We start from the raw sequence: 26,479 nt of genomic DNA on the forward strand, positions 1-26,479 counted from the left end.
TTTATGTTTCCTAAGCAACTAAGACACAATGCCAGAACTACCAGGCCATGTGTCTAAGGTACTCACAAGTGCATGCTGAAGTCGGATCAGAACATGACAGTTGTCTTCACCCATAGTGCAAACCAAGTGCAAATGGAGGAACCAGTGGAAGTGCCACAGGCACCAGAGGACAGAGAAGCCACCCTGGGTGTGAGGGGCTCCAAGCAGCAGAGATGGATAGGGGAAAGGGCAATGTTGGCAGACACCAGAACCACCACAGCATGCTCTGGAGGCAGGCAGGACATCCATCACCACCATGATGGGGGTCCCGAGGGAGTGGGCTGGAAAAGTCACGTGGAACCTGAGTGGGAAGGGCCAGGGTTTCGGGCTCTAAGTTAAAACATGCTGTCTGCTCCCACTGCATGGGCACAGAGCTCTTGGAGTTGAAAGAGCTGAAGACACTGGAGGAAAGAAGGTTTGGCATCAAGGAGCAAGTTTTCAGGGGAAAGGTTGAGAGATTTTTTAAAACTTTCTCATGACACAGGATATTTGAGAGATGATAGAGACTGGAAGCTTAGGTCACCTTGTGTAATACAAAACCCGAACTTCCCCTTTGGCAAAAACCCAAAGCCCCTTGGTCCTTATCATGAATCTCATGGCTCCCCTCCAGCCTCCAGCACAGAATTCCAAGCTCTTTTGGCCTCTTCAGTGAACCCCAACACTTCCATGGCCCTCTCCCACTAACCCCCAATATTTCCCTTGGCCTTCTTCAATAAACCCTAAACTCTCTTGGTCCTTACCCAAGCCATGTCCAAGTTTCCTTCTGATATCCCAAGTAAAGGCCCAATTTCGTTTTGACCTTCCATCGCCATACAAACCTCCCAGCCTCCACTGGCTCGTGCCCCACGCCGGTTTCCCTCCCCTCTTCCCCAGGAACCCAGCATTCCCTTGTGCCGTTGCCCATGGAGCCTCAAAGAAGATTTGTCCTCCCACATCACTGAGCCCCCAAATGTCCCAACACCCCCCCCCCGTGCACACTCCAACTACCCTTTCCCTTCCCATGTCAAACTATAAATGTTTCTCACCCAAATTTCCCCAAGGAAGTCCTGCGCTTTCCTTGAGCCTTTATCGTCAAACCCCAAAATTCTCCTCAACTTTCCATTCTGAGTCTAACCCTTCAGCTTCTCCCAAGGTGCCCTCCCAGGTTCCTTTCAGAAACTCTCTGGGTTTCTGGGTGCCCAGGGCCATACTCCTCCACCAATCAGTGGCAAATGCCATGGTTTTTACTTCTAGTCCCTCCAGGACCATCGTGTGTTTCAAAATACATGCGAATACAAACTGGTTATATACTTTTTGACAAGTCCTTCAGCTTCAGCTAAAAATCCCTAAGAGTTTCCTTGGTTCCAACCACCAGATTTCAATACTTCCTTCAGTTTCAAGGTTCTCCCAGGAAACATCAAAGCACCCTAAAATATTATGGCCATATCCGCTCACTAGAACCATTTCTAAATGCTTACTTCCCGGGTCTGTACTTACCTCATTGCCATCAGCCCTGGTCCACAGGCCTCACCTTAAACAGTCACCTGGATGATCGTCCCTCCCAGGCTGTCTCAGTGGACTGCCCTGAGACATCCTCCCACAGTCCAAACAAAAGGCTTTCCCAGGTGTGTGGATAACAGAGAGCTAAAGAGGCACAGAGCAGACTCCCCCAGAACCAGCTGGGATCTACTGCTCCCATACTTCTGTGGAGGGTCAGGGGGGTGATATGGGTGCAGTGGTCTGCAAGACCGGAGGAAAGCTCCACAAAAGGTTCTGTGCCATGGACCCCAGAGGTTGCAACTCTGTCAAGGGGTGTGTCAAGGAAGCAGTGAGGCAGAGCAGGTTGAAGAGAACGCCATTGTCTCCAAGTTGTCCCACTACAAACGTGGGGGTGGGGAAGGCGAAGAAAGCCTCACCCACTGCACAGTAAGGGAGACGTGTGGGGTGGGCTGGCCTCTGATGAGTAAAGAGAAGAGGGAAAGTGTGAATAGAAAAGGGGGAAATCTAATTAAAACTGGTTCTTGCTCAGCCACCTGCTAAAAACCACAGCTCAATCAAGACTTGGAAGAGAGGATATCTGAAAACATTGCCAAGGATTTCTCTCTGCAGCCTCAGACAGATGAAGGAAGGGCTGGGCTGCCATCCTTCCCTGAACCCCTAAGAGAGAAAGGCTCATGAAGCCGAAATCTGAGAAGATGCCAAGGGGCAAGCAGGAGGCAATTTACAGCCAAGAAAACTGAGCACTCTGGCCAGATGTGGACCCTGGGGAGGGGGCTGAGGCCTACAGCATTTGTGCAGAAAGGGGGTGGGGCAGAGGCCCAAAAGTTCCTTCCCCAGGACACACACAGCCTGTGGCCCTGGGCTCCCACCTTCCCAGAAGCAGGGGAGAGATGAGTAGAGAAAGGGCCGGGGCCCTGAAGAGCTGGTGAATCCTGGGTTCAGCAGCCAGAGGAGGGCATGGTAAGATGTATGGAGGGAAGTGAAGCCTAAGAAAGGAGGTAGATAAAGGAAAGCCAAAGAAGACACTGGGAAAGGGCAAGCCAGAGAAGTCCACAGGAGCAGGACACAGGCTGGATGCCAGGCCTCTGCCCTTGACCCATTCACCCCTGGACTAGCTTCTCCCTCTAATATTCATGACTCCAGGGGGCAGTAAAAACCAGCTGAGAGACAAAGCTCATTTTCCTTCTTGGCTCAGCTCTGCACTTAGAAACCCCCACCCCAGGCAGAGATCTTATCTTCCTCCACTGATGAGCTGCTTTGACCCTAACAGGTGTGCCAGCTTCCAAGGCTCCAGCCACACCTGCCAGCCTACAGGTGGGGCAGGATGAGAAAAATGACACTAATAAGACTGTATCAGAGACCCCTCACCATTGGAAATAACAAAATGTAGTCCTCCATGAGTGAGGGGAAGCAGAGGCCCAGAGAGGGAAAGGGTGAACCTGAGGCCACACAGAAGCAAGCAGATGTTGGGCCCCAGACACCTGACTCTTCTCTGGGCCCTCCCATTCCCCACACTGCCCTCCTCCAGCCGCAGGGCCAGCAGGGACCCCAGTTTAAGGATACAAAGCTGCCTCTTCCCTTGAGAATCAAGGGGGCTGGGATAGGATGCATGGAAGAAATCAAGCCCCTAAAGAGCTAAATGCAGAAATCTATTGACAGGAGGTGGAATTATTTCCCCCGGAAAGAAGTTAATAAAGCTCTCCCTTACCTGATCCCAGGGGTATTTGGCTGGAAGCTGATGTAATATAGAGAGGAGAGGCCAAGGGGAAAGGAGCCGGCCACCCCCAGCAAGTCTACTGCTGGGAGCGCAACAGGGAGGCTGCAGCTGGAGCTTTGGGGTGGGGGAAAGAGAACAAGCCAAGCAGGAAGTTGGAGCCTGAGACACAGTCTTGTGGGCGTCTGGCTGGAAAGCAGAAGGCTTTGAACTGGCAAGCCAGGGGGTAACGCTCCCTTGGGGCCTAAATCCAGGCTGGTGTGGGTGTCAGGTGCCCAGAGCAGGGCATGCCAGAGGCCTCCAGAGGCTGTGTGTACAGGAAGAACCCATGGGATGTGAAGCTGGGGGCCATGGTAAGCAGAGACACAGAGTTCTGGCCAAGCAGGAATCAGAACAGAGACTGGGGCTCCAGAGGCAGACACACAGGTCCTCCAGTGAGGAGGCAGGACTAGCACCCATCGTCCCGTCCATTCCCATCACTCACCGGCTGCAGTTCTTTTATTTTTTATTTTTTATTTTAAAGATTTTATTTATTTATCTTTAGAGGGGAAGGGAAGGAGAGAGGGAGAGAAATATCAATGTATGGTTGCTTCTCGTGTGTCCCCTGCTGGGAACTGGCCTGTAACCCAGGCATGTGCCCTGACTGGGAATCGAACTGCGATCGTGTGGTTCGTAGTCCCGTGCTCAGTCCACTGAGCTACACCAGCCAGGGCCGGCTGCAGTTCTGATGAAGCTGATGTGGCCATAATGGACCCACATCTGTGCCCAGAGAGGGTGGGGGTAGGGGTGGGGAAGCAGGGCCTCAAGAAGACCCATCTTGGAGCGGAAAGAAAACAAGGAGAAGCCTAGGAGCCATCCCTACTGCTACCATGAGTTGAAAAGGTACTACACCAGGGAGGGTCCAACTGGAAAAGGGGTCCCAGCAAAAGCAACTTGCTACAAATGAGCCCAGAGGAGCACTTGTCACTCAGAAGGTCAACAGAAAGTTGGTTCCTAGTACAAGAACATGACAAACACACCTGGCTCATGCCTTCCTGGCATGGCAGCTGGTGGAAGGTTCAGGCAGCTGAAACCAACTGGTGGCTTTATAATGAAGAGTATGAGCTGGGGCTTATCCTAGGCCAACTTGCCCTCCACCCTGCCTCCCACCCAGCTTACACGATGGTAGGATGGGGCGCCGAGGGGTGACCAGGCTGCCACCGCCTAATCTAGGCTGCTCTCCCCCTCCTCCAGTCCCTGTTCTCTCACAGGCTAGCACGGTGGCTTCCCACAGGATACCTGCAAACACTGTCCTCTAACAGAGGTGTTAGCTGTGACTATAAAATAACCCTGAAGTGGAGTGAGTGCTTTTCCCACTTGCACCAGCCCCCTTGACACACAAACCTGCTTCAGTACAAAATGAGAGGCCACACAGTGTGGGCGAAAACAAAAATGATAGGTCAGCATCCTGTCTTTGAAGTGTTGGACATGCCCTTACCTTCGCTGAGCCTTAGCTTCCTCATCTATAAAAAAGAGGATATCCCATCCCTGGCTGGTGTAGCTCAGTGGATTGAGCTCGGGCCTGCGAAGCAAAGGATCATGGTTCGATTCCCAGTCAGGGCACATGCCTGGGTTGCAGGACAGTTCCCAGCAGGGGACACATGAGAGGCAACCATACACTGGTATTTCTCTCCCTCTCTCCTTCTCCTTCCCTTCCCCTCTAAAAATAAGTAAGTAAAATCTTTAAAAAAAAAAGGGACATCCCAGTTCCAAACACAAGGCCACTAGAAAGACCAAGACCATCTTCCGTGTGAACCCATGGAAGATGGAGAGACCACGTCAACTAAAAACACAAATGGTCGAGTGATATGCTACGGGCTTAAGAATGATGATGGTCAGTGGTGTAGGACTCCTCCTGACTGATACTAGCCTCTGGCACAGCCTGCCTGCCTGGATCTAAGTCCCCACACACCAGCAGCCCTGCATGAGGAGTCAAAAGAGTGAATATAGGGAGGGGAGAAGAGCATTCCCTGGCTTGAGTGTTCGTACATGTCTGCTATGAGTGTGGCTCGGGCAGGTCCTTGGTCCCATGCGGCTGTCCCTCCACCACCACCACTGCACCGTCAGTACACGCACGGGCTACCAAGATACGGATTCCACAGGGAGCAACTAGACTGACCTCAGTGACACTGCGCCTTAGTTTTTGGTCCCTTTAAGGTACTAAACACCAGCCTGGGACAAGCAATAAGACTTTCCCAATAGTGGGAAATCTGCTAAGAGAGTCTGGGCCACATTGAGGGGCTTGAGAAGCTACCTCCTGGGGACTGCTTGAGCTGATACAGCCACTTGCCATGAATGTTGTGGGGCAGTGGGATGTTGGGCTGCCTTGGCTTCATCCCAGCCTCTCCACATTCCCATCCCAGAGGCAGTGGGATGTGGAATCTGACAGCCCCTCTGCCACCTAAGAAACAATGGCTAATCCACCTGGAGCAAAGGGCTTGACCTGAATAAAATCAATATTGCAGAGAAAATGATAAGCTTCCTGCTGCCATCTAGTGGTCATAACAAATAAAAGCAGGCAACAAGCTAGAGGGCTACCAGCAGGTATCAATGACCATGGGTCAGCCCTGGGAGCCAGAGCCTACCTAGCAGAAAGCACAGGATGCAAGGAAAATCAGGAGACCTGGGCCCCAGCCTCATCTGGCCCCCAAATAGCTACACGACACTCATGGCAAGTGTCTTCCTTCCCAGAGCCTTACATTTTCCCCATTTATAGAATGAAGGATCGTTTCTTGGATCCCTTTCATGTCAAAATATTAATAATACTAATTCATACTAATGTGTCAATGACCACCAACAGCTAATTGTGTAACTGCTCCCACAACACTCTCAACTTGAGAGGGGGGAGCCTCAACCCATCACCCATTCATACAGTAAAAACACACTGCACACCCCTCTGCTGGTGGTGAGGTTGCTATTTCTAGCAGTGCGACTGGCTTAGCTTGGCTCTAGCCACACAGAGACAGGCTGCAGAGGAAGGGCAAGAGTTGATGCTGAGCTGACACATGCAAAGGGAGGAAGGAAAGCACTAGCTCTGCACCTGCCACAGGACAAACAGAGTCCTGCCCCTTCCAACCACTTTCTTCAGACATTGTTCCACATACAACATTTCCCTCATGACAACCCTGAGAGTTGACTCTTCATAATGAGAGAAACAAAGACCCAGGTAGGTTCAACAACCTCCACTTACCCAAAGTGACACAGACAGTAAGTGATGAGCTAGGAATGAAACTCAAGGCAGCTGTCTAGCTCTTATACTTAGGTGACAGCGGGTGATCCTAATGGCAGTTCCCTCTTTCACCCTTTGTCATCCATATTCATGGGACCTGATTCTTGAGATCCTCTACCCTCCTCATCAAGGTTCTCCTTCCCAATTACCACTCATTCAAGTCCACAAAGAGTTAGCTGGAGCCAGCTGAGGAGAAAAAACCAACTGCCGCCCATGTTTCAGGAAGCATCATTCTAGGGCAGGCGTCCCTGGGCCACACTGGAAGAAGAAGACTTGTCTTGGACTACCCATTAAATACACAAACACTAGTGAAAATAAAAGTAAATCTCATAATGTTTTAAGTGACTTTACAATTTTGAGTTGGGCTGCATTCACGGCCATCCTGGGCCACATGCGGCCTATGGGCTGAGGGTCAGACACCCCTGTAGGGCACATCTGAACTCATTCCATTTGAGTTCAGTCTGATGGTGTTATTTATTTTGGAGCTGCCCTTAGATGAGAATGAAAAAAAAATGAATGCACTGGAATAAAAGGCGTAGAAGGGCCAGAATCCACACCAAGTTCTACCTGTGATTTCCCCTGGGAAGAGCACAGGGGCTGAGGGACAGGTGTGCAAATGGGTCTCTCACATTTGATTCTATTACTTTTATGTTATTTTATTTTTTGCAGCAACCACATTTTCATGTAATAATTGAGTCATTATTCTGAAGTGTAAACACTTTTATGCGGCTAGGTCAGTGGCAGACAACCAAACCCTGTCCTTCTAAGGAAAGTGCCTGGGGAAGGCGGGCAGGTCTCAGAAGCCAAGAAATAAGCCCACGTCTTTTCCAGGATGGGTGGGGTCTCTTGCACAGAGGCAGATGGTGGACTGATTTCTGAAGCACAGAGACAAAATCTCTGCCCCGCAAAATACCACATCCACCTGCTCATTCATGCCTGAAATTCCTGCACTGAGGGGCAGTCTTTGATTCCTGGTCAGAAATAAGCCTGAAACCATAAACCTACTCAAGAGATTCAGTCACACACAGAGGGAACAAGGTGACTGGTCTCCGGGAAGCAAAGCTCTCAGAGTAATTCCGGTGGAAGGTGAGGACATTCAGGCTGGAGGCAGTAATAACCTGGCAGATTAATAACTGCCCAAAGGGGAGGAAGAGGAGTTCTGTGCCAGGCTTTGGGGAGGTGTCTGTCCACACCCTGACTTAGGTGGAGAAGAGAGCTGGGTGACCAGGAGTGAACAAGACAAGGCTGAAACAATTGTGACCACTTGGGATGAAAGAAGCAGAATATCCATGAGCTAGAGGAAGGGATGATACTACCAAGACGAGGTTATCAGATAAGAGAAAGTAGCATATCTAGAAAGCATAAAGTGGTAGTCACCTACACCAGGCTGGCCCCAAGCTAGCTAGAGGGCTATGCTGGGACCTGAGCATTTTAAACAGGATCTACACAAATGAGACCACATTTTGAAAAGAATGAATAGAGCCCTGGCTGGTGTGGCTCAGTGGATACAGCACCAGCCTGTGAACCAAGGGGTTGCCAGTTCGATTCCCAGACAGGGCACATGCCCGGGTTGGGGGCCAGGTCCCCAGTAAGGGATAACCACATATTGGTGTTTCTCTCCCTCTCTTTCTCCCTCCCTTCCCCTCTGTCTAAAAATAAATAAAATCTTTTTAAGAAAAAGAAAAGAATTAATAGAATGGTGGAAGACCTGAGAACTAGGTCAACAGAAATTCGTAATGTTAAAGCTGAAAGAGAAAGTTCAATGTCATTAGGCATCACAAAAATGCAAATCAAACCACAATGACATACTGCTTCACACCCACTAAGATACTCATAATTTTTTATAATTCTTTTTAGATGAAAATAACAAGTATTGGCAAGGACAGAGAGAAATTGGAACCTTCATACATTGTTGGTGGAAATGAAAAATGGTGTAGCCACTGTGGACCGCAGTTTGGCAGATACTCAAAATGTTATACATAAAATTACTATATGATTCAGCAACTCCACTCCTGGGTGTATACCCAAAAGAACTGGCAACAGGTGTCCAAACAAAAACTTGTGCATGAATGTTCATAACAGATCTTTTCACAATAATCAAAGGTGGAAAAAACCCAACTGTCCATCAACAAATGAATAAATAAACAAAATGTGGTATATACAAACTGTATTATTTAAGCCATAAAAAGGAATGAAGTATTGATACATGCTACAACATGGATGAACTTTGAAACTATTATGTAAAGTACTGAAATATGCCAGGCACAAAAGGCCACATTTTGTACGATTTTATTTATACAAAATGCCCAGAATAGACAAATTCACAAAATCAGATTAGTGATTCCCAGGGACTGAGGTGTAGGGTCTGGGGGAAGAAAGATCTAAGAGGTGCAGGGTTCTGTTTCAGGCAATAAATAAATTATGGAACTAGGTAGCAGTGATGGTTTTACAACACAGTGAGTGTACTTAAAGCCAATGAACTGTACATTTTAAAATGGTTAAAATGGCCCTGGCTGGTGTGGCTCAGTGGACTGAGTGCCAGCCTGCAAACCAAAGGGTCCTGGGTTCAATCCCCATTCAGCGCACATGCCTAGGATGTGGGGGGCCAGGTCCCCAGTAGGGGGTGCATAAGGGGCAACCACACACTGATATTTCTCTCCCTCCCTTTCTCCCTCTCATCGTCTGTCTAAAAAAATAAATAAATAAAATATTTAAATGGTTAAGATAGTCAATTTTATGTTATGTGTATTTACTACAATTAAAAAATTGTTGTTGGACTTCCGCCAAGATGGAGACATAGGTGGAGATGCCCTGCCTTCTCACACAACCAAATTTAGAGACAACTAAATATCAGCAACAGAAAACACAGCCAGAACACAGAAAATTGAACTTTTCGGAAGCCTGTTAACAACAAATTCTTCAGCCTGACCGGTAAGGGGCGAAACCAGCAGCTGGTGGAGCGGGGTTGCACAGGAAAACTCGGTCAGATGGACTTAGGCGCGCGGAATCCAGGCCCAGGGTTGGACCTAGTGAGAGACCCAGCGAGCGACCGAGCAAGCAACCGTGGGGAAACAGCGAGGGAGCAGGGCTGCGGGTTGACTGTGGTCACACATTTGTGCTCGGACAGACAAGCGAGGGAGTGGGTGATTGGACGGGACCCAGCGGGTCCCCCGCAGCATGCGGCAGCGGAGGGCGCCACCATTTCCCCGCTCTGACCACGCCCCCACATATAGCTCACAACCCAGCGACCTGGGAGTGCAAGGCTCTGCTTCTCACACTTAAAGGGCCAGAACAGACCAAAAATGGCTCAAGAAGATCTCAAAGCCCCAGAGCCTATAAATCTAAGTGATGAAGAAATAGCAAAACTCTCAGATGCACAGTTTAAAACACTGGTGATCAGGATCCTCACAGAACTGGTTGATTATAGCCACAAATTAGAGAAACATATGAACAAAACTAATTGAAATGAATGAAATTGCACAGGAAACCAATAGCGATGAAAAGGAAACTGGGACTCAAATCAATGGAGTGGACCAGAAGAAAGCAAATAATGGCCAAACAGAAAAGAGTCAAGAAGCAAGAATTCAAAAAAATGAGGAGAGTCTTAGGAACCTCCAGGACATCTTTAAACGCTCCAACATCCGAATTATAGGGGTACCAGAAGGGGGAAAGGCACAGCCATCAGTGGAAAACTTATTTGAACAAATACTAAAGGAGAATTTCCCCAATCTGGCAAAGGAAATAGACTTCCAGGAAATCCAGGAAGCTCAGAGAGACCCAAAGAAGTTGGACCCAAGAAGGAACACACCAAGGCACATCATCATTACATTAGCCAAGATTAAAATGAAGGAGAGAATCCTAGAAGCAGCAAGAGATAAGGGGACAGTCACCTACAAAGGACTTCCCATCAGACTGTCAGCGCATTTCTCAAAAGAGACCTTACAGGCAAGAAGGGGCTGGAAAGAAGTATTCCAAGTCATGAAATCTGAAGACCTACAACCAAGATTGCTCTATCCAGCAAAGCTTTCATTTAGAATGGAAGGACAGATAAAGTGCTTCTCAGATAAGATCAAATTCAAGGAGTTCATCACCACCAAGCCCTTATTATATGAAACGTTAAAGGGACATGAACATGGAAAGGACAGCAAACTCAGTTATTAACAACCACACCTAAAACAAAAGCAAACTAAAAGGACAGCTAGATCAGTAGTGGAAACATAGAAATGAAAATCTCAAGGAGGGTTAGCAACAGGGGAGTGGGAGGAGGAGAGAGGGGAGAAGGTACAGAAAATAAGTAGCATAGACAGTAGATAGAAAATAGATGGGGGGGCAAGAGTAGTATGGAAAATATAGAATCTAAAGAACTTGAGACACATGGTCATAAACTAAAGGGGGGTAATGGTGGGGATGGGGAGATAGGGTGGAGGGGAATGAAGGGGGGAAATAGAACAAATGTAATGGTATAATCAATTTTAAAAAAAAAGAAAAAAATTGTTGTTAAAAATGGAGACTTTGGGAGGGACATGATACATGATGTCAAATGCCTAAGGGCCTTCCAGAAGTGGGCAGAGGATAGAAGGGGCTTGCAGCCGCCAAACTCTGATGGTGCTGGCATTCACTAGGGCTAACATTCCCTGCACATCACCACGTGCCAGGCGCTGTGCCAATGGCATTATCAGCATGAGATGTTACTATTATTCCCATTTCCAGGTGAACAAACAGAGGCTTAGAGAAGGTAGGAAACTGGCCCACAGTCACACAGTAGGTGGAGGAGCTGAGTGCCTGTGTTATTGGCCACTACGCTATATACCATCATCCGTGCAGAGAACACCACTGTGGCTTCATAAGGTCCATGATTAATCAAAGTCCCATGATCACCTTCTTCCATGGGACCTCCAGCTATGTACTCAGCCTTGCTATACCTCCTCTGTATAAACTTGAATAATGCCATCAACAGATTCCAAGGCCTGGCAGGGCAATGAAATGAGGTAACGAATGTGCCTAGCAGCTCCTGGCACATAAAGGGGGTCCATAAATGTTCAGTTCCTTTTTTCCCTAAAAGTTGAGAAAATTACAAAGATAGAGTAAACTATATAAGCATGTAAAGAGCTCCCTGTCAAAGGAAGTGAGGAGGTGAAGAAAAGCAAAGGCCCCACTCAGCAAGGGCAAGCAGGCATCAGCTGGGGACTGGCCCAGATGATCTGGAAGCTTCTACCCTTGAAATCTGATGTGGCTACAATATGAGGTCTGTTCCCAAGAGCAGGCTTCACTACAGGAGAGAAGGGAGCAATTCAAGGACACTGGGATCCTAGAGGACTCCGGTTGCCAAAAAGGAGAAAAGATGCAGAGAAGTGGATGGCTGGAAACAGCAGAACCAAAGCTTGCCTATAAAAATACAAGCAACCTATGTTTTTAGAGCATCCTCATGAGTGCCAGACACTATGCTAAGCATTTATCACAGGTTATCTCACTGAGTCCTCACATCTTCATGGGGCAAACACTATTGCTACCACATCTCATTGATGCAAACAGTGAAGCTGAAAGAGGTAGAGTAGCTTGCTCAAGGTCAGGTATGTAGTGAGTGCCCACTTGGCCACAGTGCCACCAGCCAGTCCTGAGAGCCAGTCTCAAGGAGCCCTCTCACCTGACTTGAGGCATGACTGCATCTGGACTTATCTGCCCTTCTGCAACTTCTGCTTCAAGCAAGTAGTCTCTCCATAGCAGAAAATTACCCCATGTAGCAGAACCTTCTCCCCACCCGCCCCCACACCACACCACCTATGGGCACAAAGCTGAAGCTAGAAGCTGATGCTAAAAAGAAACTGTGAGAGGATCCAGTAAATATTTGGAAAAATTCTGTTAAGTTGGGGAAAAAATGAAGAAACTTCTGTTTTCACCAGCTCAATCAGCTTTGGAAAGAAAACCTCAGGCCCCTTCAAGCGGCTGCCAAATGCTTGGTCAGATCCTGGTGGTGTGCTGGCTCTGCTGGGTGAGAGGGGTTCAAGTTTCTAGAGCTGGTGGTGCAGGACTGGCCACAAGCACAGGCTGATGGCTCTGCTGGGGCCTGGGGAAGCCAAGCAACTGGGAAGTAACCCACTGGTCACCCCAACAGCACCATCCTGGAGCAGCCAGGCAGTGTGGTGCCCAAGAACTCCCCTAGCTGCCACTTATCAGCAGCCCATGCAGGCAAGGGGCCACGTGAAAGGCATCAAAGAAGACCTGGGGGCTAGGGTGCTCAGAGTTCGCCTACCACCTGAATGGGGGCAGAGGGCACTGGAGGGAAGTAGGGATGAGCAATAACTGGCCCTTAACTCTACCTGGCTCTGGGTGGCTTCCCCTACGACCCAGGGACTCCAGTCCACAGTGGGAGCTATTCATCTTCCTCTCAGCCACCCAACAAAGAAACTATGAGGACAAAAGGGGCAAATTCTGAAAGAGATGTCCAGACCTTAACTTTTCCTTAGGCTAATGTTTAAGGTTTACGGTGTATCAGACACTTTGATAAACCCTACTTACGGATAGTTTTTTCATTTCCCTAGCGCAGTTGGTTGTCAAGATCGCCACCATTTCAAGTGCAGACAAACTGAGTGCGGAAGAGTTAGGTAACTTGTGTGATGGTGACTCCGTATGTGCTAGAATTGGGATACAAACCCTAGTGCTCTGACCTCAGAGCCCACACTCTTAACCAAGATCCTTTACCACTTCCTAAAACTGACTCTCAGGAGCTAGTAAAAGTAATTATGAAACATAGTTCCTGGCCTCAGAGCATTTACGGCCTGATGAGGAAAATGGATAAATGGATCCAATGCACACGAAAATTATCTATGAATGTGTATGTATTATTACTAAAGATGTACATTCATCACTTTAATTACAACATATATATATATATATACATATACATATAATCACAAAGTCATATGTGCGGGCCTATGTTTATGCACAAGAGCTGGAGAATCACTGGAATGACTCAAAAAGAAGGAGGTGGGAATTTAATTTTAAAATATGATAATGCACAATAGGCAAAAGGTAGAAACAATCCACATCTCCATAAACAGATAAATAAATAAAATATGACCTATACATACAATGGAATTTATTATCCAGTGTTAAAAAGAATGAAATTCTGATACGTGCTACAACATGGATGGACCTTGAAGACATTGTGCTAAGTGAAATAAGCCCATCACAGGGGACAAATGATTCCACTTATAGAAGGTAACTAGAATAGTCAAATTCATAGAGAGAGAAAGTAGCATGGTTGTTGCCAGGGGCAGGGAGGATGGAGAGTTCATGTTTACTGGGTTCAGAGGCTCATTTGGAATGAGAAAAGCTCTGGAGATGGATGATGGATGATCAATGAGGTGAATGTACTTCATGCCACTTGTGAGGGTAAATTGTATGTGTTAACTGGACTGGCCATGGGGTGCCCAGATTAAATATTATTTCTGGGTGTGTCTGTGAGGGTGTTTCTAGAAGAGATCAGCATTTGAATTGGTAAACCCAATGTGGGTGGGCATAATCCAATCAGTTAAGGACCTGAACAGAACAAAAGGTGGAAGAAGTAGATATTTGCCTCTTTATTCCTGCCTCACTGCTTGAGCTGAGACATCCCACCTCATCTCCTTCCATCACACTAGGATTTCAACCATTGGCTCCCCTGGTTCTCAGACCTTTGGACTTGGACCAGATTGGGTCTCCAGCTTGCAGATGGCAGATGATAAGACTTCTCAGCCTCCATAATCACATGAGCCAATTCCTCATAACAAATCCATATACTATATAAAATGTGTGTGTGTGTGTGTGTGTGTGTGTGTGTGTGTGTGTGTGTGTGTGTATCCTATCAGTTCTCTTTCTCTGGAAAATATTGACTAATATATATACTACTGAACTTGTTTACTTAAAAATGGTTAAAGTGATAAATATTATGTTATGTATTTTTGCCATAATAAAGCTCTGGCTGGTGTGGCTCAGTAGATTGAGTACTGGCCTGAGAACCAAAGGGTCACTGGTTTGATTCCCAATCAGGGCACATGCCTGGGTGGCAGGCCAGGTCCCCAGTTGGGGGTGCATGAGAGGCAACCACATGCTGATGTCTCTCTCCTTCTCCTTCTCCTTCCCTTCCCCTCTTTCTAGAAGTAAAGAAATAAAATCTTTTTAAAAGAATTTTTTTAATTTGATCTTATCTGAGAAGCACTTTATCTGTCCTTCCATTCTAAATGAAAGTTTTGCTGGATAGAGTAATCTTGGATGTAGGTCTTTGGATTTCATGACTTGGAATACTTCTTTCCAGACCCTTCGTGCCTGCAAGGTCTCTTTTGAGAAATGCGCTGACAGTCTGATGGGAAGTCCTTTGTAGATGACTGTCCCCTTATCTCTTGCTGCTTCTAGGATTCTCTCCTTCATTTTAATCTTGGCTAATGTAATTATGATGTGCCTTGGTGTGTTCCTTCTTGGGTCCAAATTCTTTGGGACACCAAGCCCTTATTATATCAAATGTTAAAGGGACTTATCTAAGAAAAAGAAGATAAAAAACATGAACAGTGAAAGGACAGCAAACTCACAGATATTAACAACCACACCTAAAACAAAAACAAACTAAAAGGACAGCTAGATCAGGAGTGGAAACATAGAAATGAAGATCTCAAGGAGGGTTAGCAACAGGGGAGTGGGAGGAGGAGAAGGGGGGAGAAGGTACAGAAAATAAGTAGCATAGACAGTAGGTAGAAAATAGATGGGGGGAGGGCAAGAATAGTATGGGAAATATAGAATCTAAAGAACTTGAGACACATGGTCATAAACTAAAGGGGGGCAATCGTGGGGGCAGGGGGATGCAGGGTGGAGGGGAATGAAGGGAGGAATAGAACTGTAATGGCATAATCAATAAAATTTAAAAAATAAAAATAAAAGAATTTTTTAAAGAAGAAAAAAATGCTGGTGCTGATGGTGATAACCATCAAACTTAAAATTTTTGTCCTTCTTCTAACCAGCAAGGAACAGAGAACAGCAACCCCACCGCCCTATTGGGGTGTACAAGGAGGAAGGCAATTCTGGGGGTGCCTTTTGTGTTTACGGACCCCTTGAAGATGATCTGAAAACAGGCCTTCTGTGTTTTCAAAGTGTATTCCCTGCTAAGTGAGGAGTTTACCTATTCAAATGGAGGCGTGCTGGGGTCCTAAAGGTGGAGCTGGGGAAAGAAAGGCATCCAAGCTCTGGATCTCTAAGATAATGGACCACTGAACCCACATTCCTGGCTCAGAGCACCACCCCTGACAAATTGAGAATGAAACAGCTCATGCAAGGAGTGGAGTTGACAACCTCCCCCCAAATAACAATGTTACCATTTTAATATTAGTTGTGTTTATTGATCCTTTATTAAACACTTTATAAGCATCATCTTATTTAATCCCCATAAGGTTTTAGCATTATACCCATTTCACAGAGGGAGGAGAGTGAGGCTCCAAGAAGGTATGAGAAGGGTCCACAGTCACTGTGCTAGTGAGCTAGTATCTGGATCACACTGACCTCAGACCACTTTTCTAACCACTAGAAAATGGAGTACCATTTTCTTTCTTCTCTTGAGTACAACAAACTCAAAGGAAGTGTCATTGCTGGGTGTGAATACTGCCAGGAAGGCCAGTATTTATCCAAACCACATGTGCATTTAAACACCCAATGTCAGCTGTGGCTCTCTGAGCAAAATGATTACAGGACAGTTTTATTTTACTCTCTTTGCTTTATTGAGCATGTTTTCCAATTTTTTTCCATTACAGTTGACATTCTATATTATAATAGGTATACTGCATAGAAGTTAGACTTTATGTAACTTACAAAGTGATCCCCCTGATAGGTCTAGTACCCACCTGACACCATACATAATTACTACAGTATTATTGACTGTATTCCCGATGCTGTACCTTACAGCCCCATGACTATTTTATAACTGCCAGTTGGTACTTCTCAATCCCTTCTCCTCAAAACAGCTGTTCTTGAGTTAGGATCAGAAGTGCTCTCTGGGCTTACCTGGGGGTCAGTTTCAAACTTATCATCAGTCACAAAACTTTGTTAAATCAGCAAGCTTCCCTCTTTACCTTTCCTCTTATGGAACCAGGCAGCACTGTTATTCCCAATAACCCAACAAGGTATCTCGTTTAGTTGGGGTTTCAGAGACCATTTAAGGCAGGAGCAGAAAATTCTTCTAACAAAGACCATCTGAACTACAATGAGAGAAAAATCAACTGGGATCACATAAATGAAAAGGAACTTAAATTAGGAGGGGTCTTCAGAGTAAGAAATGTAAAAGGTCTCTCATCAGTTATTTGGGAAACACAAGTAATAATGGCATACATGTTTTTAAATCATTCTTCAGTTATAAATCTACAGCTAATTAAAGGAGAAAACTGGACAGGGTAGAGTGTGGCAGAGAAGGAAAGGAAGAGGGAACTCAGGCAAAGGAACAGCTCCCTGGACACATGCTCTGGAAAAGACGAGAGACCTCATTTCACAGGGCAAAGTGGCATTACGCCCCCGTGGTAAACACCCTGCAGCCCTAGGGGACGCTCAAGGCACTGTTGTTACTGTTCACTAAGGAAATTTCAGATGTTAGAGAAGAACATAAAAAGAAACAAAAGTCATTAATAATCACTACCATCATTAGCATTTTGGGTATATTTCCTCTAATCTTTTTTACTCATGTTTTTAAAAATTAGGATTTATAGTACATATACAGTTTTATATCTTACAATATTTGCTTGACAACTTTCATAAGCATTATCCTGAGTCGTGTGTCATTTCTGAAGATAAGATTTTTTTAAGGCTGTACAGGAGGCCATTAGATAAATGTATCAAAATTTATGTAACCAATCTTTTACCGTTGTACAATTGGTATATTTCCAATTTTTAACTGTTAAGATTAGTGCTACAATGAAGATACACATATATACATATATATATGATTACTTCCTTAGTATCAATTCCAAGGAACAGAATCACAGAGTCAGAGAAAATGAATATTCCTCAGGCTCTTGATATAAATTTCCCAATAACTGTACTAAAAATAATTCTAAGCGATGTTACACTTTTTGCAACTCTAGATAAAAATGGCACTATATCTTGGCATTTTCTACACGGGCCAGTTTCAATCATGCTGACAGCTAAATCAGTCCTGTTTTGAAGTGTCTCTTCAGCTAGTTGCTCACATATCGGATGAAAATGTGACTCCAAACTACTCGGGCAGCCCCAGTGTTAGCACCAATCACACTGCCTTGCATCAGAGTTAACTGGCAACAGGCGTTCTTCCCCCACTCTGCTGTAAACTCTAGTAGTGCAGGGACTTGGTCCACTCACCCTTGCATCAATGCACAGCCTTCGACCACTCATCTTCTATTACTGGTTCTCACACAGTTTTGTAAACTCTTTCACACACCCATGTGCCTGTCTAGTCATATCACAGGACTTCAAAGTAAGGATTTGAGGTATCATCTTGGGCAAGCTCTTTATCGAAGGTGCCTCAAATGCCTCATCTGTAAAATGGGGGTAATGATACCTCCCTAAGAGAATTACTAGAAGGACTAAGTTACATAACTCCTGGAAAAAAATCATAATATGTAATATCAAACCCACCAAAAAATTGCTTAATCCTCTACCCGCTGGAGACGATTACAGAATCATACAGCTGTCTTTCTCATCTGAAGCTCATCCAGGTCCTGAATGCCTGGGTAGAGACTCAGAACCTTCAGGGACCATGCCAAACTCACTGAACCTCAAACCAAGGATAATGGAGGTCTGGCAAAGCTTGGCTTGGATGACAGGAGGGCAGCTGGTCAGCAAAAAGCCACAGAAGCTCTGGATCAGCTGTGCACAAAGGAATTATGACATGCTTAGAGAAACCAAAACACAAAAACTTGAAATGAACCCAACCAGGATGGGACTTTGGGGCACCAAAACCAAGCAGGGAAACCATTCAAGATGCCATTGGCTCCTCCCAACCAGGAACCCGGAAGCAGGTGACTCGCTGACCCTGGACAAATCTGCTATTGTTCATCAGCCATGCTGGGAGTCGAGTCACAGTGGCATTGTCCAACAGCTCTATCAGGAGGAAACAGCTGGAGAGACCAAGTGCCGGAAATCCCAACCTCCACCAGGGCTCCCCTTGGGGACCCCGCCCTGTTTGGGAGGCCCAGCATCCTGCCTTCCTGGCCCTCAGGGACCCTGACCAACCCCAAGGCATCCACAGTCTGAACAGACATCCCTATTTTCTGCCTCCATTTGTCTGGGGCAAAATACAAGCTCTTTGTTTAGCATTTTGGCAAATCTAGGGGAGAAGAGGTAGGATCTCCTGAGTTCAATTTGCCAGTAAATAGAAGCCAAGGTGCAAGAAAGCAGGCAGTGGACCAAAAACAATTATACCAAATTAATTTGAAGAGGATATACTGTATAGCCAGAAGATGGACTTTCTGTGAACAGAAAACAGGAGCAAGTAGATACCATTTCACTGCAACAGCGCATTCGGACAGGGCTAGAAGCTTTAACCTTTCTGAAAGAGGGATTCTTGCCAACTTCCTTACCTAGAGACCTGATGAGGGTCTCCTAAGCTCCAACAGAGGACCCAAGAATCCCTCCTGGGATTAAGAAATAATTCAGAAAAGGAGCAGAGTGGTCATGGTTTTAAGTCCTAGGGAGCCAGTTTGACCCCCACCCCTAACGGAGTAGCTATGTGACCTGCATGGTGGAAGTTACAGCACAGCCTTCATCAAGATTTGCACACTCAAGCACCCATAGGAGGCAAGTAGGAACTGTGAGTGAGAGCTGCCAGCTGAGTTTACAGGCACATTCCTGCACTGTGTCAAAATGGAAGAGTCAGAGAAGCACACGCCTCATTTGAAGGTAATGGCTGAGACTCAGATCCAGCCAATAGGTGCCACTGGGCAGTAAGGGCTCAATGTAACTAGATCTTACAACAATAAAAGCCAGAAATCTCTATTTTTATGAAATCCCTTCAATGTTTAATGTTGACTCCAGTAAAACATCAACTGGGCCCACACAAAATACATCTGTGGCCTGGATCTAACCAAGGCCACAGGACTGCAGCCTCAGCTCTGGACCTTAGGTTCCTCATCAGTAAAATGAGGGCAAATAAAAGAGGCTGGTTTGGGGAGGATTAGATGGGATTAAGCCTGTCCAGGTGCTTCACACTGCCTGATACTAGAGAGCACTTGACAAATGGCAACTGTAAACTGGGCAGGGCTGAAAGAGCATTGCAGAAGATCCACCCAACCTTCTCATTGTATTAAAAAGGCAAGTTCACAGAGGTCCTAGGACTAACCCACCATCTGTAAATAAGCCAACGGCAAGAGGCAAGCTGGACCCAGATCTCAGACTGTCTCCTAAGTCCCACAGACAGAACAGCCTCTCCCTGTCAATGGACTCAGTGTATCACAGATAGTCCGGCAACTGTCCCTCACTGGTGCTGGTCTCACCGACTATGAGGGGCAGCTCCCCAAGGTAAGTGTGCTGTGCACACCTCTGTGACACCCACAGAACTCAGCCTCGCACCAGCAAGTGACAGGACACACTCAATGTGAACTGACAGTCTGATCCATGGAAATGCTCCTCCTTCCCCCCAACACTCTGCAGTCCAGTTTATATTATGTTCCATGGACTGGGCCCTGTGCCATGCTCAGTCCCCTTACCTATCCACCCCAGCCCAGGCTTGGTGGTAAGGGAAGGTCGGGGATGAAAGGCAGAGAAGATGAGAAGGGGTCAGAGGAGGCCTATGTGAAAGAAGGCAGGCCAGAAGGATGGGAAGTGTACATGGGGCCAGTGTGGGCTGGTGCAGCTAGAGAGGGGATAACTGAAAAGCAGGGCAGGTGGGAGAGTGGGCTGGAAGGGAAGGCTGGGGCTGCTGGTAGGACAAGGGTCCCAGGTTGAGGGGGCTCTTGACCAGCTGGCCTGCTGGGTTTCTGCCACACATGAGTGCTAATTAGGCAGTGTGGGGCAGGTTACCAAAGCACTGAACTGCATTCCCTTAGGTAAATGAACAGCCAAGGTTGTACTCTGTCCCCAGGCCCCAGGGGTACCCTATTTGAACTTGTCCTTACCAGATAACTTTCCACCCCTGATGTCTCAGGGAGTATGTATGGCCCTGGAATTTCTCTTGGCTCCTTCCACAGCCTCCTCGACATTAAAGCTTTTCAATTAACACAAGCTGAAAAGTAAACCCTAGCTTTAAAAAGTCAACAGGGAAAAGAAAGAGAGAAGGAGCTTGGGCTCTATATTTCCTAATGGAGGCATCTTAAGTTATAGAACTTTATAGGCTGAAAGGACCAGAGGTACCGTCTGATACAAACCCCTTGTGTTACAGTGAGGCAGGGAGGCCCAGAACAGGGAGTAATGTGCCCAAGGTCACATGGTCTGTCAATGCAGAATGACACCTATGCTGGGGCCACCCACTGCCAGGCCCATGCCCTTTCAGTGACAGGAAAAGGCCTCAGTTACTGTATTCCATGTTTTCATCTAGAAAGTGCTGTGGCACTTCTAGAGCCACAGCAAACTGTCACAAGATTTCACCTCCCGAAGGGGTCTTAGAAAACCCACATTTCTAACAAAGGCCCAAGGCCATCCACACCTTTTAAGCATAGGTTTCTCTCATGTGCTAATGGCTCACTCTCCTCCCCGAATCATAGGAGGTAAACTGAAAGAAGAGAGGAAAGAAAAACAGGGAGTTTCTGGGCAGTAGAGAGGCAAGTTGGTTGTGTTTACCGCAGGGCAGTTCTTGGGTTAAACCCACAGCCCTGCAGGGCCAAGGCCAGCAGAAATGAAGGGGGAAGGGAAGGACGGCTGAGACAGTGAACAGAAAAAAAGAACACACAAATATCATGTGGCTGAAAGGGAGGCTTTTATAAGACTCCAGAATGGCAGAAGAATCTGGGGACTCTAACAGTCCTTGTGGGGCTCAGAATCAGGTTTCCCCACCTGGAAAGGACATGGACTTTAGAACACCCAGATCTGAATTTAAATCCCTTCTTCTCTGGTACATCCCAATGAATAAATGAGATTTGTGGGGGGAGGGTGCATGTGGCAGTAATGAGCCCCTCTGGGCCTTGTTTTTCTCATTTTACAAAACAGATGCATAAAGGGAAGCAATGAGCACTGGTTATTCACATCACTGAGACTTTCTTCCTGATGTTAAACCACCCTTCACCCCTTTATAAGCATCTCGACAGCAAAAAGCATAGCCACTTGTCCGTCTGGGGTCAGAAAATGAGCCTGGAGAACGTTCAAGTGTGACTGACTCTCTAAACAACAGCCCACCTCCTCCACTCGCATGGTGTAACCCGAGGTACACATGTTTGCTCCCCATGGAACTGCTTATGCCCTCCTAAGAAGGGTGCTCAGCTCATTTCACCCCACTCCAAACCACAAAGGTTCCTGAGGCCAGGATGACCAGTCCCCCCAAGCCCTCAGCCCTATGCTCCCAGCTCTCCCACACTACCCACCAAAGTTCTGTCTTTGTACCCTGCTTGCCATGCTTAATAGATGTCACCTGACACTATTCACATCCCTAGAGGGCACTGGGAGGAAGAAAGGGGAGGGTGAATGTTTTCACAAAGTTACAGATGAGAAACAGAGGCAAGAAAATTATTTAGATTGTTTGCTGCTGCCTGGCAGTCAGTCCAAGGCTTGTTCTCAGCTTACTTGGTGGCTGGTAGAAGTGAAGACATGCTGGGCAGGAATGGTACAGTGAGGGCTCAAACTCAGTGGGGTGGAGCTAAGATCAAAGTTTTCAAATATGTGTCAATAAATATAGACTATGTGGCCTGTTCCACTTAAAAAGGAAGAAGACTAGAGAATCAGGTAATCCAATAGGAGAGCTAGGTTAACCATCCTTCCTCATCATTTTCATCACCACCCCTACAAGCTACACAGTGCTATCTATATACCAGGGAGATTCAAGATGCTTTACATATGTCAACTCGCTTAATATTCACAATAACCTTTTGAAATAAGTGCTTTTTTATTCCCATTTTACAGAGAATCGGTTCTTAAGAATTTGCCCAAGGTCACATGGCAGAAGAGTGGCAGACCAGGATCTGAACCAGGACACGCAGCCTTAACCATTTCCTATGCTGCCTCTCTCACCACACAAACCCCTCCACTACCAGGCCCTCCTTTTTCACCTCCCGAGCCATGAGGCAACAGGCTGGTAAATAAAGTCTCAGGCCCTGAGGTTTCAGTACCTGTAGCAACCGCCTCCCAAGGTGTTCCCTCCAACTGCAGGACCCAAGGACTCAGATCTTCATGACGGGCTCCACAAATGTTCCATCCTCAGCTTCCTACTGCCTCCTCCAGACCGGGACAAGAGACAGGAGGAGGCAGGAACCAGAATTTTGCCATGATATTCTGTTCCTACTGACTCAGAACCCCAGAACAGATGGACAGGGAAATTTCCGAATGAGTAACCACAGAAGAATAAAGTTATGCAAATCAGCCTGGAACACAGAAAGAAATCAGGCATGGGCTTTCAAAGAACCAGGCTGAGGAAGTGGGAAATGCCCAAAATGTGGGCTTTGGCACTGTTCCTGCCTGGGGGCAGAGCTGAGCCTATTGTGGATTTCTAGACTGTTCACCTCCACAAAACTATAAGGCTTTTACCCCAGCAGCAGCAGCAGAGGAATTGCTAAACACATGTGGATTTCTCCCACCAACAGAAAAGAGGCCTGAGGATACAAAATGAAGCTGATTCCTCCCCCTTCCCCTTGTTCTGTTTTTGCTAAAGTACTTTTATCAAAGGGTCGCTTGTCACCATCTCCCTCCTGTACCTTACAAAACTGGGCCCAAGAAATGTATCAGCTGCTTGGCCTCGTCAGGACAGGAGGTGACAGTGGGGGAAACTCCGACTGCAAACCCCGCAGCAGGGTGAGCTGCCCAGGTCACGCCCATCAGGGAGCCAAGTGCTAAAGATGGTTGTGCCACCTTCTCAGAATCAGCTGGGAAAGCGTGAGAAAGAGACGGGACAGGCTTTCACTGAAATTTCACATTTTTATAACATGAAATAAAATCATCTTTCCTGCTCAAGCACCTTCTTTGATAAAACCGTCCTGCCGGTAAAGGTGAAAATTTGCCACCCTCAAAGGCTTACAGCTCATGCTGGTGCTCTGTGTACATCTCCAACCGAGAAAGCGAAGGCTGAGTCCAGGAAACAACAAGCAAGCTGGAGTGTGTCCGAAGGCGGCGACAGGGTGGTGGGGTCTAGAAATGAAGTGACCTGAGAGACAGCTGGTAGAAGTGGAGACAGAAGAGTAGCTGTTGTCAAATACTCAGTTGTCGTGTGGATGGAGGAGCAGGCCCCCTCTCTGGGGCTCTGCCCTTTTACTCCCAAGAAAACTGAGGCTTAGAGAGGCTCAGCCTCTGCAAGGCCAAGCAGCTGGGCAGCAACGCACTGGTGTGTGAAGCCAGACTGCGCCCCAGGCCTGCATCCTGATCACTACACTGCTCTTGGTGGCAACTGCCTTGATCGCAGAAGAAGCCAGTCGCAAAAGACCACATATTGTATGATTCCATTTACATAAAATGTCCAGAATAGGCAGATCTACAGAGATGCCAAGTAGATTAATGGTTGTCTGTGGGGGCGACTTCCATAAGTCCCCCCGAGTGCCACGGACAAAAGTGAATATGGCCGAGATAGGACATGATCTGCTTAGGGGAGGAGAAGAGGGCAGTGGCCAGTTTCTCAGGGGAAAAAGGTCAGCAGCAGCTAGTTTCTCCGAGGAGGAAAAAGGCCTCAAGCCCCCACCTCCATAGCCTTTTATTGGGTTCTAATACACAGGAATACAGGGTGGCAAAGATCAAACAGTAGATAACATTTCAAAGAGATCTGAGGGCTTCAGAGTCTGTCAGGAACAGAATTTTAGGGTTTCCTGCTCGAACCCTTAACATATGAATGAAAGCACTCTTAGCAGAGCAGATTTCACAGGTTTATCAAGTCTTTGTGATGTCAGATTTTCCCCAGGACATGCTCTAGCAAGGCAAGGAGCTGCACCTCTCCCCATCAGGTATTCAGGTTTAAGGGGATTAGAGCCAGGAATCGCTTCTCCCAGAGACCATGGGGACTCGGGCTATGTCAAAGCCAAGGGGGGAGGGAGGGGGGCAAGAGTCCATTGCTCCCTGTTGCAGCTCCCCCCAGTCCTTCCATGAAGGCCTCCCAAGTGATCAAGTCTGGCTTAGGTTGCCCCTCTGCTGTGAGGGGTCTTACCCATCAGTCACTGACTTCCGACCAAGCTTTGGGAGCAGGGAGAGGAAACTGAGGCAGCATTTGCTACCAGAGACAAGCTTTGTCTCCTGCAGCTTGCACTCCAAAGGTCGTCCCTCACCCTTAGCCACAAGGGATCGAGATACAATTCCTAAAACCAGGCAGAGAGGTCTACAACAGTTGTCTTCGGCTGGGGATGGGGGAAAAACTGGGGTGATGACAGTGACCACAGCTAATTAATGGATACGGGCTCTCCTGTGGGAGTGATGAATATTCTAAAGTTGAGAGTGATGATGGTCACACAACTGAGAATATGGTAAGAACCAATAACTTGCACATTTTAAATGGGTCAATCTTATGGTATATGAACCATATCAACAGAGCTGTATAAAAAAAGAACCAGTTAGCTAGCTTCCTTAGTTTTAACACATTACAGGGAACCCGATAAGAGTAAAGATTATGAATCAAGTGAAATAAGGCAGCAGTTCACAAACTCAGTACCTCTTGCCCATGTCCAAGATGTCACTCATTCAACAAATATTTATCAAGAACCTACTATAGGCCATAATTTAGAATGCACAACATTAGAGGTCAGTAAAGTAGCACCCACAGGCCAAATCCAGCCTGCCAGGCAAAGACTGCCAACTCCTGTGCTAGATGCTAGAGCCATAGAAGGAAAGGGATGAGTGAGCACAGTCAGGGCCTCCTTGTGGAGTTTACATCCCAGTGAGAAAGACAACCACATAGGTGAGGTCCAATTATAAATGGAGAGAAATGTTAGGAAGGAAAGAACCTAAAGCCTGTGAGAGCTCAGAACAAGCAACTGACCAGGGCCAGGGCTCAGGAAAGGCTTCTTGGCAGGTGGACTTGACTATGGGACCTGAAGCACAGGAGGAAGCCACATTCACAAAGGCCTTAGGGCACATGGCCTGGTGAAGATGGCAGTGCAGAGTGGAGAGCAGGTCCTGTAGGGCAGCCTGCTTCCCCCCAATCTGTGCTCCCCTACCTATCCCCAGGTCTCACGGCCCCAGGTCCAAAATCCAATAACTTATAGGACACAAAATAAGATAAATTTCTCACTTCAAAGAAGAAACCAGAAGTTAGAAACAAGCCTAATACCTCAGCTCTGCTACTCAAATGTAATGGCGCTTGCTGTTTCCAGGGCCTGGAATGTGCTTCTCCCAGGTCTCCCAGAGGACCCAGAGGACTGTTCCCTCAATTCCTTGTAGTTTCTATCAAATGTAACATTCCCCTACCCACCCCGCACAACTATATTGCCTTCTGCCCCTCTCCCCTGCCCTTCCAGTGCCCAGGCATTCCCATGCCCTGACCTTGCTTAGTTGTCTCCAGCACACTTAACTCTGCCTGTTATACATGTATCTGTTTGTTCACTGACCAGCTTACACCTGAATGGAAACCTCACGAGGGCAGGAACTTCATTTTCTTCATAGCTGTATTTCCAGCACTGAGACTTGACATAGAGTCAGCTCTCAAATAAATATGTGTGGAATAAATGCAAATACAAAAATCCTAAAGAAAATTTAAGGCCTAAATTCTTTGATTTGCAACATTAAGCAATTTATTTCTATATAGCTCAGTCTCCTTATTTGTAAAATAAAAATAATGAAAGTATCTACTTTGTAGGTAAGGTAATGCACACAAGTGTTTACTATTATTTGTTATTACCATCCTCTTGGGTTGGGGACCTATTTTGTGTCCGTGTTAAAGG

At 46.8% G+C, this 26,479-nt stretch overlaps 1 protein-coding gene across 6 annotated transcripts in view; it reads right to left on the reverse strand.

The window, feature by feature from the left end:
• Positions 1 to 26,479, reverse strand: part of TSPAN9 (tetraspanin 9) — a 215,447-nt gene that overhangs the window by 157,237 nt on the left and 31,731 nt on the right. Inside the window, exon 1 of one of the 6 annotated variants that reach the window (XM_037133916.2) lies at positions 22,739 to 22,878. The exons of the other annotated variants lie outside the window; for them this stretch is intronic. The gene's annotated coding sequence lies outside the window, so the exon portion shown is untranslated. Of the gene's footprint in view, positions 1 to 22,738; positions 22,879 to 26,479 lie in introns of those variants that run through there. 6 annotated transcript variants of the gene reach the window in all.

Source organism: Artibeus jamaicensis, unplaced genomic scaffold, assembly GCF_021234435.1.
Source record: "Artibeus jamaicensis isolate MK-2021 breed Jamaican fruit bat unplaced genomic scaffold, CSHL_Jam_final contig_1028, whole genome shotgun sequence".
Lineage (NCBI taxonomy): Eukaryota > Metazoa > Chordata > Mammalia > Chiroptera > Phyllostomidae > Artibeus > Artibeus jamaicensis.